Here is a 14,339-nt window from a genome sequence, read left to right on the forward strand (position 1 = left end):
AGAAAATATAAAAATGCAGTAAATGAAGCAGGCAAAAAGGAATACAAACGTCTCAAAAATGAGATCAACAGGAAGTGCAAAATGGCTAAGCAGGGATGGCTAGAGGACAAATGTAAGGATGTAGAAGCTTATCTCACTAGGGGTAAGATAGATACTACCTACAGGAAAATTAAAGAGACCTTTGGAGAAAAGAGAACTACTTGTATGAATACCAAGAGCTCAGATGGAAACCCAGTTCTAACCAAAGAAGGGAAAGCAGAAAGGTGGAAGGAGTATATAGAGGGTCTATACAAGGCAATGTACTTGAGGACAATATTATGGAAATGGAAGAGGATGTAGATGAAGATGAAATGGGAGATATGATACTGCGTGAAGAGTTTGACAGAGCACTGAAAGACCTAAGTCGAAACAAGGCCCCCGGGAGTAGACAACATTGCATTAGAACTACTGACAGCCTTGGGAGAGCCAGTCCTGACAAAACTCTACCATCTGGTGAGCAAGATGTATGAGACAGGCAAAATACCCTCAGACTTCAAGAAGAATATAATAATTCCAATCCCAAAGAAAGCAAATGTTGACAGATGTGAAAATTACTGAACTAACAGTTTAATAAGTCACAGCTGCAAAATACTAATGCAGATTCTTTACAGACAAATGGAAAAACTGGTAGAAGCTGACCTCGGCAAAGATCAGTTTGGATTCCACAGAAATGTTGGAACACTTGAGGCAATACTGACCCTATGACTTATCTTAGAAAATAGATTAAGGAAAGGCAAACCTACATTTCTAGCATTTGTAGACTTAGAGAAAGCTTTTGACAATGTTGACTGGAATACTCTCTTTCAAATTCTAAAGGTGGCAGGGGTAAAATACAGGGAGCGAAAGGCTATTTACAATTTGTACAGAAACCAGATGGCAGTTATAAGAGTCGAGGGGCATGAAAGGGAAGCAGTGGTTGGGAAGGGAGTGAGACAGAGTTGTATCCTCTCCCCAATGTTATTCAATCTGTATATTGAGCAAGCAGTAATGGAAACAAAAGAAAAGTTCGGAGTAGGTATTAAAATCCATGGAGAAGAAATAAAAACTTTGAGGTTCACTAATGACATTGTAATTCTGTCAGAGACAGCAAAGGACTTGGAAGAGCAGTTGAACAGAATGGACAGTGTCTTGAAAGGAGGATATAAGATGAACATCAACAAAAGCAAAATGAGGATAATGGAATGTAGTCGAATTAAGTCGGCTGATGCTGAGGGACTTAGATTAGGAAATGAGACACTTAAAGTAGTAAAGGAGTTTTGCTATTTGGGGAGCAAAATAACTGATGATGGTCGAAGTAGAAGAGGATATAAAATGTAGACTGGCAATGGCAAAGAAAGCGTTTCTGAAGAAGAAAAATTTGTTAACATCGAGTATAGATTTAAATGTCAGGAAGTCGTTTCTGAAAGTATTTGTATGGAGTGTAGCCATGTATGGAAGTGAAACGTGGACGATAAATAGTTTAGACAAGAAGAGAATAGAAGCTTTCGAAATGTGGTGCTACAGAAGAATGCTGAAGATTAGAGGGTAGATCACATAACTAATGAGGAGGTATTGAATAGAATTGGGGAGAAGAGGAGCTTGTGGCACAACTTGATTAGAAGAAGGGATCAGTTGGTAGGACATGTTCTGAGACATCGAGGGATCACCAATTTAGTATTGGAGGGCAGTGTGGAGGGTAAAAATCGTAGAGGGAGACCAGGAGATGAATATACTAAGCAGATTCAGAAGGATGTAAGCTGCAGTAGGTACTGGGAGATAAAGATGCTTGCACAGGATAGAGTAGCATGGAGAGCTGCATCAAACCAGTGGCAGGACTGAAGACCACAACAACGACAACAACAACAACAACAAGGACAATGACGGGACAGATAGCACAAGAAATAAACAGCGGATTACAACTTCTTGAACTGATTTGTGCAAAATAACTGAGTTTTAGAAACTAAGCTCTTGATGTGTCTGAAAAGGAAAGCTAACAGATGTACACTTTTCTTTCCAAGAAATGGAGAAAGAGAGCAGCCTTAAAATTGTATGATAATTGACAACAATGTTCGGAATCAGGAGTAGTAGTTCTCATTAACACCTGACAAATTAACCTTTCTCAGCAAAAAGGAAAGTATTTTTCCGCATTCTAATACAAATTCATCCACAAAAAAAGCATAATACAAACCAATAAACATCAATTTCACTATCCCTACAACAGCTCATCTGTGCCGACAAAAAACTGCTACTATTTTGTATCATAGGAAATAAATCTCAATCACTTTATCAGAAGGGGCACAAATACAAACAGTGACTCTGCTTAAATATGGTAGGAAAGTTCTGCTAGAATGTAAATAATGTAGGTGTAAAGGAGATGAATCACAGAATATCAGAAGTGCTGAATTGTTGGTAGGCACTCACTACGACATGTTGGAAAGATAACTCCAATCTGCATACTTCAGAAGAGCTGGTAATGGAGGGAAGGATGCAAATGGCCTGGGTTGTGAAACAGATAGGATATACTGAAACTGGACATGTTGCGCTCAGCTATATGTTGTGCCACTGTCTGAACAACTCCATTTATTCTGGTGGACAGGTGGATGGTGGTCATATTGGCCTAAAAACTTGTGCAGTGAGTGAAGCGGAATTGGTACATGGCATGGCAGTTTTCACAGGTGGCCCTGCCTCTGCTGGGGAAGCGTAAGCCTCTGACAGGACTGAAGTAAGTAGTACAGAGTGGATGAATTGGGCACCTCTTGAATCTGCATCTTCCACAACGATATAGTCCTGTGACAAGTGACTGAGAGTGGACCAGGACCAGTATGTTGTGTAGGTCGAATGAACAACAGATGTAATATATATAGAAAATGCATATGAATAAGGATAGTAATATGGTTGCATCGTTAAAAAGTTTGTGTTTATTGGCATTCTTTTGGGCATCAGACTTCCTTACATTTTTGTTGAAGCTACAGGCAGCGGAGGACTCCGGGGACACTGGCGCTTGTCAGATTCACAAAAATCCTCTTCCTGTAATTTTTGTCTTCACTTACTTCAATAAATAAAATGCTTGATACAGTTCTTTAACATTATATTATTCACTAATACATATAATACATCGAGATCGCAATAATACTTAATCTCTTAAAAACACACATCCTCATCATCCTTCTACATACAAGAGAGATAGACTGCGTCTGTCTAAAACGAAAAACTGTACAACTAAATGCATGAGAAAATGTTTTTGTTTGTCTGCACTTTACTGCCCATTCATAAGTAGCACCTTTCCCAACCCTCTGGTTACATGTTGTTTCAATATATATGGTTATAATAGAAGGAAACATTCCACGTAGGAAAAATATACCTAAAAACAAAGATGATGTGACTTACCAAATGAAAGTGCTGGCAGGTCGACAGACACACAAACGAACACAAACATACACACAAAATTCAAGCTTTCGCAACAAACTGTTGCCTCATCATGAAAGAGGGAAGGAGAGGGAAAGACGAAAGGAAGTGGGTTTTAAGGGAGAGGGTAAGGAGTCATTCCAGTCCCGGGAGCGGAAAGACTTACCTTAGGGGGGAAAAAAGGACGGGTATACACTCGCACACACACACATATCCATCCACACTTATACAGACACAAGCAGACATATTTAAAGACCAATCAGATTCACCTGGTCCTACTCTAAATCCCATGCCACTTTCCTTGACGTTGACCTCCACCTGTCCAATGGCCAGCTTCACACGTCCGTCCACATCAAACCCACCAACAAGCAACAGTGCCTCCATTATGACAGCTGCCACCCATTCCACATCAAACGGTCCCTTCCCTACAGCCTAGGTCTTCGTGGCAAACGAATCTGCTCCAGTCCGGAATCCTTGAACCATTACACCAACAACCTGAAAATAGCTTTTGCATCCCGTAACTACCCTCCCGACCTGGTACAGAAGCAAATAACCAGAGCCACTTCCTCATCTCCTCAAACCCGGAACCTTCCACAGAAGAACCCCAAAAGTGCCCCACTTGTGACAGGATACTTTCCGGGACTGGATCAGATTCTGAATGTGGCTCTCCAGCAGGGATACGACTTCCTCAAATCCTGCCCTGAAATGAGATCCATCCTTCATGAAATCCTCCCCACTCCACCAAGAGTGTCTTTCCGCCGTCCACCTAACCTTCGTAACCTCTTAGTTCATCCCTATGAAATCCCCAAACCACCTTTCCTACCCTCTGGCTCCTACCCCTGTAACCGCCCCCGGTGTAAAACCTGTCCCATGCACCCTCCCACCACCACCTATTCCAGTCCTGTAACCCGGAAGGTGTACACAATCAAAGGCAGAGCCACGTGTGAAAGCACCCACGTGATTTACCAACTGACCTGCCTACACTGTGAAGCGTTCTATGTGGGAATGACCAGCAACAAACTGTCCATTCACATGAATGGACACAGGCAGACAGTGTTTGTTGGTAATGAGGATCACCCTGTGGCTAAACGTGCCTTAGTGCACGGCCAGCACATCTTGGCACAGTGTTACACCATCCGGGTTATCTGGATACTACCCACTAACACCAACCTGTCAGAACTCCGGAGATGGGAACTTGCCCTTCAGCATATCCTCTCTTCTCGCTATCCGCCAGGCCTCAATCTCCGCTAATTTCTAATTTCAATCTGCCGCCGCTCATACCTCACCTGTCTTTCAACATCATCTTTGCCTCTGTACTTCTGTCCCGACTGACATCTCTGCCCAAACTCTTTGCCTTTACAAATGTCTGCTTGTGTCTGTGTATATGCGGATGGATATGTGTGTGTGTGCGAGTGTACACCTGTCCTTTTTTCCCCCTAAGGTAAGTCTTTCCGCTCCCGGGACTGGAATGACTCCTTACCCTCTCCCTTAAAACCCATATCCTTTTGTCTTTCCTTCTCCTTCCCTCTTTCCTGACGAGGCAACCATTGGTTGCGAAAGCTAGAATTTTGTGTGTATGTTTGTGTTTGTTTGTGTGTCTATCGACCTGCCAGCGCTTTTGTTTGGTAAGTCTCATCATCTTTCTTTATATATATATATATATATATATATATATATATATATATATATATATATATATATATATATATATATATATATATATATATATGAATATAATAGAGGGAAACATTCCACGTGGGAAAAATATACTTAAAAAGAAAGATGATGAGACTTACCCAACAAAAGCGCTGGCAGGTCGATAGACACACAAATAAACACAAACATACACACAAAACTCAAGCTTTCGCAACAAACTGTTGCCTCATCAGGAAAGAGGGAAGGAGAGGGAAAGACGAAAGGATATGGGTTTTAAGGGAGAGGGTAAGGAGTCATTCCAATCCCGGGAGCGGAAAGACTTACCTTAGGGGGAAAAAAGGACAGGTATACACTCGCACACACACACATATCCATCCATACATACAAGACACAAGCAGACATATATATATATATTTAGATGATGAGACTTACCAAACAAAAGCGCTGGCAGGTCGATAGACACACAGACAAACACAAACATACACACAAAATCTAGCTTTCGCAACCAATGGTTGCCTCGTCAGGAAAGAGGGAAGGAGAGGGAAAGACAAAAGGATTTGGGTTTTAAGGGAGAGGGTAAGGAGTCATTCCAATCCCGGGAGCGGAAAGACTTACCTTAGGGGGAAAAAAGGAGGGAAAAAAGGACAGGTATACACTCGCACACACACACATATCCATCCTCATACACACAGACACAAGCAGACATTTGTAAAGGCATTTTTCCCACGTGGAACGTTTCCCTCTATATATATATATATATATATATATATATATATATATATATATATATATATATATATACTTAAAAACAAAGATGATGTGACTTCCAAATGAAAGTGCTGGCAGGTCGACAGACACACAAACGAACACAAACATACACACAAAATTCAAGCTTTCGCAACAAACTGTTGCCTCATCAGGAAAGAGGGAAGGAGAGGGAAAGACGAAAGGATGTGGGTTTTAAGGGAGAGGGTAAGGAGTCATTCCAGTCCCGGGAGCGGAAAGACTTACCTTAGGGGGAAAAAAAGGACGGGTATACACTCGCACACACACACATATCCATCCACACATATACAGCTGTATAGCACAAATTACATGGGAAGAAATGAAAAAAGCTGTGAAGAAGATGAATGGGGGGAAAGCCCCAGGACCTGATGAAGTATCAGTGGACATGATAAGAGCAGCAGGTCCAGTGGGAATGCAGTGGCTGTATAGAGTACTATCAAGCATGTGAAGAAATAGTACAATACCTGGTGATTCGAGAACAGGAGACATTGTTCCCATCTTCAAGAAAGGCAATAAAAGACTTTGTAAAAACTATAGAGGAATAACCCTTATGAGTCATATAGCCAAGATTTTTGAAAGAATTTTATTAAATTGAATAAGTGAAAAGATAGAAAAGGAGCTGAATGAAGAACAGATGCCTTTAGGAAAGGAAGAAGCATGATCAACCTGATATTTTCTATCTGTCAACTGACGGGAAAAATTTGAGAGTATAAAAAAAAGGTGATAATGGTTTTTAAAGACACAGAAAAGGGATATGACTCAGTTGACAGGGAAAGACTCTGGGAAGAAATGAAGAAGATAGATATAGAAGATGGATACATTAATGTTATAAAGACAATGTACAGAGGACACAATTGTAGAATTAGAACACCATTGGGGAACTATGAATACTTCAAAATAAGACAAGGACTTAAGCAAGGAAGTATTCTATCTCCTGCACTTTTTAATGTTAAGATGGAGGGAATGATTAGGGCAGTTAAAGATATAGTAAAAGAAAAAGACAAAAAGATGATTTTTGCAGATGATATGGTAATATGGGGTGATAAAGAGGTAGATGTACAGTTACAGCTTGATGTGTGGAAGGAAATAATGAAAAGTTATGGATTAAAAATAAATAAAGATAAGAGTGAAGTAATGGTATTTGGAAGAGAGAAAGGGATCAACGGAAATATTACCTTGTATGGAGAACCCCTCAAAGTGGTAGAAAGTTTCACTTGTTTAGGGAGTGAAATATCTAGAGATGGAAGAATAACTAACAAAATTATTAGGAGGTTACAGAAGGGAGGCAATGTCTACCAAACAATAAAACACCCAATTTGGAATACGGAAGTTTCAGAAAAAGCAACACTCATGTATAAGAATTATTACTTCCCTGTCGTCACCTATGGTGGAGAAACAAAGACAATGACAGAAAGGGACTGGAGCAGACTGCAAGCAGGGGAAATGAAATTTCTCAGAGCAGTTAAGGGAAAAACAAGAATGGACAGAGTAAGGAATTTAGAGATTAGAAAGGACCTTAAACAAGAAAGTATGAGAGAAGAAATTGAAAAAAAAGAGATTAAGATGGTGGGCATGTTAAGAGGATGCATGGGCAGAGACTCCCCAAAATTATGGAAGAACTAAAGATGGATGGGAAAAGACCTACAGGGCACCCAAGAACACGATGGAAAATAGGAGTGAGAATATCTGTAGAAAGGAGAGGTGTGACCTGGCAGCAAGTGGAAGAAGAAAAGTGGTGGGAGAACCAAGCCAAATGGAGAGAACTCGTCAGCACCCAGACTCGGCAGTAGCTGGAGCAGGATTCGGATATAGATAGACTAGCAGCAATGAGATGGGTTGTAATTATTTACTAACATTTTGTTTTCTTTTTATATTGGTGGCCTGATAACAGGATATTTAAGTATTTCTGGGAAAGTAGCATTATGGTGTGATTATTTATATAAGACACTCAATATAATATAATGTTTAGCTGAATAACATATTATTAATTTACTACTGACTTCATATTTATTTTTAAGAGGGCTGATGAGACTGAAAACTTAAGTTTCTGCAATTTTGATGCTTTCTTTGATCAGTTTACTATCCACCTTTAAATAAATTTCTTTATTTTCTTTATTTGTATCTCCTGCTTCATTTTTTACTATGATCCAAATAGTTTTTATTTGATTTCCAGAGAGTTTATTTTTTCTTTACAGCACACATTTTCAGCTTTGTTCAAAAATCTACAATACAGTTTGTGATTGTGGTGTGCGTACTGTAAGACCTTCGGTACACACATCATCAGATTATTTGCTCTAACGAAGTAGGTGAGTGTCAGCAATATGTATCATGGTCTTATCGTGGCGTGTTTATCTTCTGCCGTTAGGTCAGACGATAGAAAAGCCACTTGCACGCTTAGAGTAGCAGATTGACGGTGACCAACTTTAAACAGAACTTGATTAATTTTCACACACATTTATTAAAATAATAAAAAGCATAGACATTACATAACTTGATTCTGGATGCTGTTTACAATTGACAATCTGAAGTTCCTTTGGTCTCGGTACGTTAATCTTATTCTCACATATGTCTGATACTTGACAAAGTGTCTATTCATTTATCTTCAAGGCTATGTACAGGAATATGGTAATCTTATTAGGCGCAGACTGAAACTTGACTATAGACTGGTACCAATGGGTGCAGACCAATGCAGACTAATGCAGACTGACTAACCGGAGGTCTGTATACTCGTTATAATACCTCGCGCGTTAATGTATCACTGCGCGAGTGTGATCCACGAGGAGAAAAGGTTCTACGTTACATATTACATATTAATACACAGATCGGCGGAAGCAGAATTTGGTCCGTCTCTAAGGCACCGCCATCTCGTAGTGCGGGGATGGATGAGCGCTGCGCCTGCGCTGTTGTGCTTAGCGGGGCACGCTCTAGTGGGAAAGTTGTGTACGCACTGGCTATGTGGAACAATGTACACAACAGTGATCAAACACTTGAAAATCTGGAATGGAACAACAACAACAACAACAATAACAACAACATGGGAAAGGTAGATTGCTATTCACCACACAGAGGCACACTGAGTGGCAGACAGACACAATGAAAAAAGACTGCTAGATGTTATTAGCTATTGGACTAAGTCCTTCATCATCAGATATTGTCAAACCCACACACACACACACACACACACACACACACACACACACACACACCCTGTGGGTCTGGGGTTTGGAATAGTCCCGAGGTATTCCTGCCTCTCTTTAGAGGTGACTAAAAGAAGTCCCACATGTTTCAGCCCTTATGTGATGGTCCCCTGTAGGGTTTGAACTCCATTATTCAGATTTTTTCCGAAGAGCGAACAAATTGGGGAAGGGCGCCTTACATGGTGCATCATGTCCATCGTGCATTGAAATCTTTAGCCCACTTTCTCATTGTCGCATTGCAGTCCCGCTCATTCTCAATCTCTTGGGTGAGGACACCTTCCTAGGTGTGTTTTCCACCATGCACAATGCAGTATCACTTTCTGTGCCGACAATGACCATGGACTATTTTGCACCTCATATCCAACATGGTAGCCAGTCCATTGTGGTAGGGCTGCCATATACCCTGTAGTATCCCCCTGATCGCTCTGCTGATGCCTGCGCCATCAACTCCCCACATATGCCAAAGAGTAGATGCCCGTCACCCTATGGCATCAGGACTCCTGGCAATGGCCATCCTGTCAGGTGGCCCTTGCTACAGCTGGGTGGCACAGCCTCTAAGCAGGCAAAGTCTAACTTCAATGCTAAGAAATATGACCCCAAGTCATTCCCCTCCCTGGCTACACCGTGGACGGAATGCCAGGCTAAGGATGGCAGTGAAGCTTATTCGCCTTGGTACCTTGTATGTACGAGAGTTGATGGGGAATCTTTCATGTTCATGTTGCCTCAGTATTTTGTGGAGCATTTGGAGGAGAAGTTTGAGGAGGTGGAGGACTTGTCCAAAATGGTTCTGGGTCAGTTTTGATAAAAACAGCATCCTCTACCCAGTCACGGGCATTATTCACTTGTGGCAAGTTGGGGGATGTTTCTGTTACCATCGCAACTCGTAACAGCTTAAATATGGTCCAGGATAATATATTTCACAGGAAACTTCTTTTGCAGTCTGACAATGAGCTGCATGCCAATTTAGAGTGGCGATGTGTTCATTTTGTCCAGCACATCCAGGTTTCCACCAGTACCTTCACCTTGGCCTTCGAGTGTGACACATTGCCTGAGAAGGTTAAGGTGATGGTCTACCACTGTGACATAAAGCCATATATCTGTCCCCCGATGCGGTTCTTTGGTGAAAGTTCGGCCATATGTCTTCCCGCTGTACTTCCTGCCCCACCTGTCAAGATTGTGGATGTCCATCACATCCCAATACTCCATGCGCCCAGCCCCCATCTGTGTCAACTGCGTAGAGCATCATTCACCTTGCTCGCGATACTGCATGATTTTACCAGAAGAGAGGAAAATCATGGAATATAAGACCTGACTGACTTAGACTGAGGCTAAGAGGAAATTTGAGTGCCTACATCCTGTGGCTATGACCTCCACATACGCCTCCGCTATGAGAACAGTTCTCACCCCATCAGTCCCTTGATGGTGGGGGGCACTTCCCTCCCTGTTGCTCCTGCAACACCTACTTTAGGGGCAAATGCCCCACCCCAACCATCGAGGATTTCAGTCCCTACTTCTGAACCAGAGAGGCATAAGGCTTCTACAGCTCCTCTCACTAGGAAGGGGCTCCTTGGGTCCCTCCCTTCCCAGGTCTCTGCTAATGGGAAAGATGACACCCGCCAGTGGCCGAAGAGCCCAAAAGTAGCTGGTTGTAGGGCTTCATGCTCATCCTCAGTCCCAGAGACTGTTTCAGGAAAGTCCTCCCATCCAGGGAAACCCAAGGAACAGTGCAAGAAATCGAAAAAGATGATGCCTAAGAAGAAGGAACTTGCAGTGGCCTCCACACCACCACTACCTATAAGCTCTGCATCTAAGGATGGGATGGAGATTCTGGCATCCGCTGAGGACCTGGATCTCGCCAGACCCTCAGACACAATGGATATAGACTGCTCAGGCAAAAAGTCAGTGGCAGCAGGTGACCTTGAGGAAAAAACTGCCTCATTGAATGTTCCATGCCTTCCCAGCAGTTTTTTCCACCGCCTAGCTGAGCTGTGGCAACTGTTAAGCTTTACACCTGCTTTCTGCATTGCCCTCCAGGAAACCTGGTTCCCGGCAATGTGGACCCCTGCCCTCCACAGCTATAAGCAATATTACAGGAACCATAGTGACTATAATCAAATGTCAGTTGGAGTTTGTGTTTGCGTCCTAAACTCAAAATGGCTCTGAGCACTAACCTAAGGACATCACACACATCCATGCCCGAGGCAGGATTCAAACCTGTGACCGTAGCAGTTGCACGGTTCCAGACTGAAGTGCCTAGAACTGCTCGGCCACACTTGCTGGCACAGAGCATTGCCAAACTCTACAGTGATGTAAACAACACCCTACCCTAGAGCATCTGACAGCCTTTAGGCAGCTCCATGCCCGTGTACGCCAGCTTATAAAACGGCGGAAACAGGAGTGTTGGGAGAGGTACGTGTCGACCATTGGGTGCCATACGTCACCTTCCCAAGTCTGGATGAAGATCAGACATCTTTTTGGGTACCATATGAACTAGCCCCCAGCCTTCCGCACCCACAGTGAACCCTATAATGCCCCATTTACGGAGTGGGAGCCCATCAGCACACTTGAACATTGCCCCAACACAGCTTCTGGGCTGGATTGGATCCATAGTCAGATGATTAAACATGTCTCATCTGACAACAAGCACCATCTCCTCATCATCTTCAACAGGATCTGGTGCATCTTTCCATCGCAATGGTGGGAGAGCACCATCATTCCAGTGCTCAAACACGGCAAAAACCCACTTGATGTGGATAGCTATCGGCCCATGAGCCTCACCAACATTGTTTGTAAGCTGCTGGGTTGGGTCCTGTATTCATCTGGCCCACTGACTCCATGTCAGGGGGCTTCCACCAGGGTCGCTCTACCACTGATAATCTTGTGTTCCTCAAGACTGCCATCTGAATGAACAGCTTTCGAGATGCCAACACCTTGTTGCCTCTTTTTTTTTACCCACGCAATGCGTATGACACAACCTGGCAACATCATATCCATGCCACATTATATGGGTGAGGTCTCTGAGGCCCGCTCCAGATTTTTATCCAGAATTTCCTGTAGCTCCATACTTTCCATATCCAAGTTGGTGCCTCCCATAGTTCCCCCCATATCCAGGAAAATGGGGTTCCGCAGGGCTCTGTATTGAGTGTATCACTATTTTTAGTGGCCATTAACGGTCTAGCAGCAGCTGTAGGGCCGTCCGTCTCATCCTAACCATACAACTTCTGCATTTTGTACTGCTCCACTGGAGTTGCTACGCGGTGCCTATAGGGAGCCATCCACAAGGCACAGTCATGGGCTCTCACCCACGACGTCCAGTTTTCGGCCACTAAGTTGTGTGTCATGCACTTCTGTTGGCATTGTACCATTCATCCGGAACCAGAACTTTATCTTCATGATGATCCACTCACTATAGTGAAGACATATCAATTCTTAGGACTGGTTTTAGAGACCCGATTGACTTGGCTACCTCACCTTCATTAGCTTAAGTGGAAGTGCTGGCAGCATCTCAATGCCCTGCACTGCCTGAGCAACACCAACTTGGGTGCAGATCGCTCTACTCTGCTGCTGCTCTACAAAACCCTTGTTCAATCCCACCCAGTGCACCACTGTGGTGTTCACCTAGTGGTGGGAGCTTTTAGAACAAGTCCAGTGACCAGTGTCCTGGTGGAGGCCGGAGTCCCTCCACTGCGGATCTGACGTGCACAACTGCTCGCCAGTGGGCTGCTAAATGCAGCATCAGGAGGCTGTGTTGGGGGAGAGGGTGGCGTGGAAGGGAGAGGAGAGGAATGAAATAGAGAAAGGAACAGGATTACACAGGTATCATGTGGGATAAAAGGTGTGTGTGGCTGAAGTGAGAGCAAGGAAGGGGATAGGCAGGTGGAGGACGGAGAATAATGAAGATTGAGAGCAAGGGGTTATGGGAACAAAGGATACATTGCATAGAGAGTTTCCACCTGAACAATTCAGAGAAGCTGGTGTTGATGGGAAGAATCAGATAGCACAAGCTGTGAAGAAGTTCTTGAAGTCATGCATATCATGTTGGATGGCATGCTCAACAAGTGGTTGGTCCATATGACTCTCAGCCAAAGTTTGGCAATTATCATTCATGTAGATAGACAGCTTATTACTGGTCATGCCCACATCGAATGTGGTACAGTGGCTGCAGCTAAGATAGTAGATTCCATGGCTGCTTTCACAGATGCCCCTGCCTCTTATTGGGTAAGAGATGGCTGCAACACTGCAACAAAGCAGATGGATCCTTTCCCCGTTATGTTTTTCTTCCCATCAATTTTTTCCTCCAGACACCTTCAAGATGATCACTTATGGGGCATGCACACAGTACCAGAAATCTTTAATATTAACTTAGGGCTTGTCGAACTTTATTATCAGTGTGTATAAGTGCATCATTTATTCAGATAATGCTAGAAATATGTCAGTAATATTTCCATTCATTTAGTTTCAGAGTAATTAGCATTCTTATCAAAAATATTGCTACTGAAGTAAAATGCTATATCTTGGTAAAATAGAAAGCATAATTGAATAGCAATTATTGTTGTATCTAAAAGTTAACATCCAGAAGAATCTCTCTACACTATTCAGTTAATCAGGAATGTAACTGTTTAATTTAACTTGTGATAAGGCAGTGTACAACAATATGTGAGAATAGTGTTAATTATTGTAAACTTATAAAATGAACATTTCATGAGCTATTTTAGTCAGCCTGTGGAAGGTCTATGCCCACAAATACTGACCAGTGTACTGCAGATAATTCAGTACAGAATGCAGGTCAAAAATGCATCTAATGTCATCTAAATTTCGTGTCTGAGAATTTATTCAGTGACTGTTTTTAACAATCGACTGTGAACTTGTAGTTAACTTTATGAAATGTGTTAACCTTCTAACAGTGGCTTCTGATAACTGTGACAATAGGATCAGTCTGTGAACTGTGGTTTTTTTTTCCAATCATTGTTTACATTTCATAATGACTATCTGCTTGGAAGAAAAGTGTAATTATCAAATGCATTAATGATTTACTAGCCACACATTAATTGTTGTGAATCAGTGCATTTATTTTAGGTATGGCACTCAAACAATCATCATCATTATAGGACATCGACTGAGTGTAGTGTAAGGTTTATCTATTATCTGTCCATAAATAATAATAAATGAGATTCAATCTGGCCATAAACAGTAGATTATTTAATATTAAAGTGCAATTTAAGTGTTTTGGACTGTAAGCCTGATCTGGACAGTACCATTTAAAATAGTATACTTTAG

At 42.4% G+C, this 14,339-nt stretch overlaps 1 protein-coding gene across 2 annotated transcripts in view; it reads right to left on the bottom strand.

Moving 5' to 3' along the window:
* The window catches only part of LOC126175457 (jouberin-like), a 457,590-nt gene that overhangs the window by 185,203 nt on the left and 258,048 nt on the right, over positions 1–14,339 (bottom strand). The gene's annotated exons all lie outside the window — the stretch shown is intronic.

This window comes from Schistocerca cancellata, chromosome 3, assembly GCF_023864275.1.
Source record: "Schistocerca cancellata isolate TAMUIC-IGC-003103 chromosome 3, iqSchCanc2.1, whole genome shotgun sequence".
Lineage (NCBI taxonomy): Eukaryota > Metazoa > Arthropoda > Insecta > Orthoptera > Acrididae > Schistocerca > Schistocerca cancellata.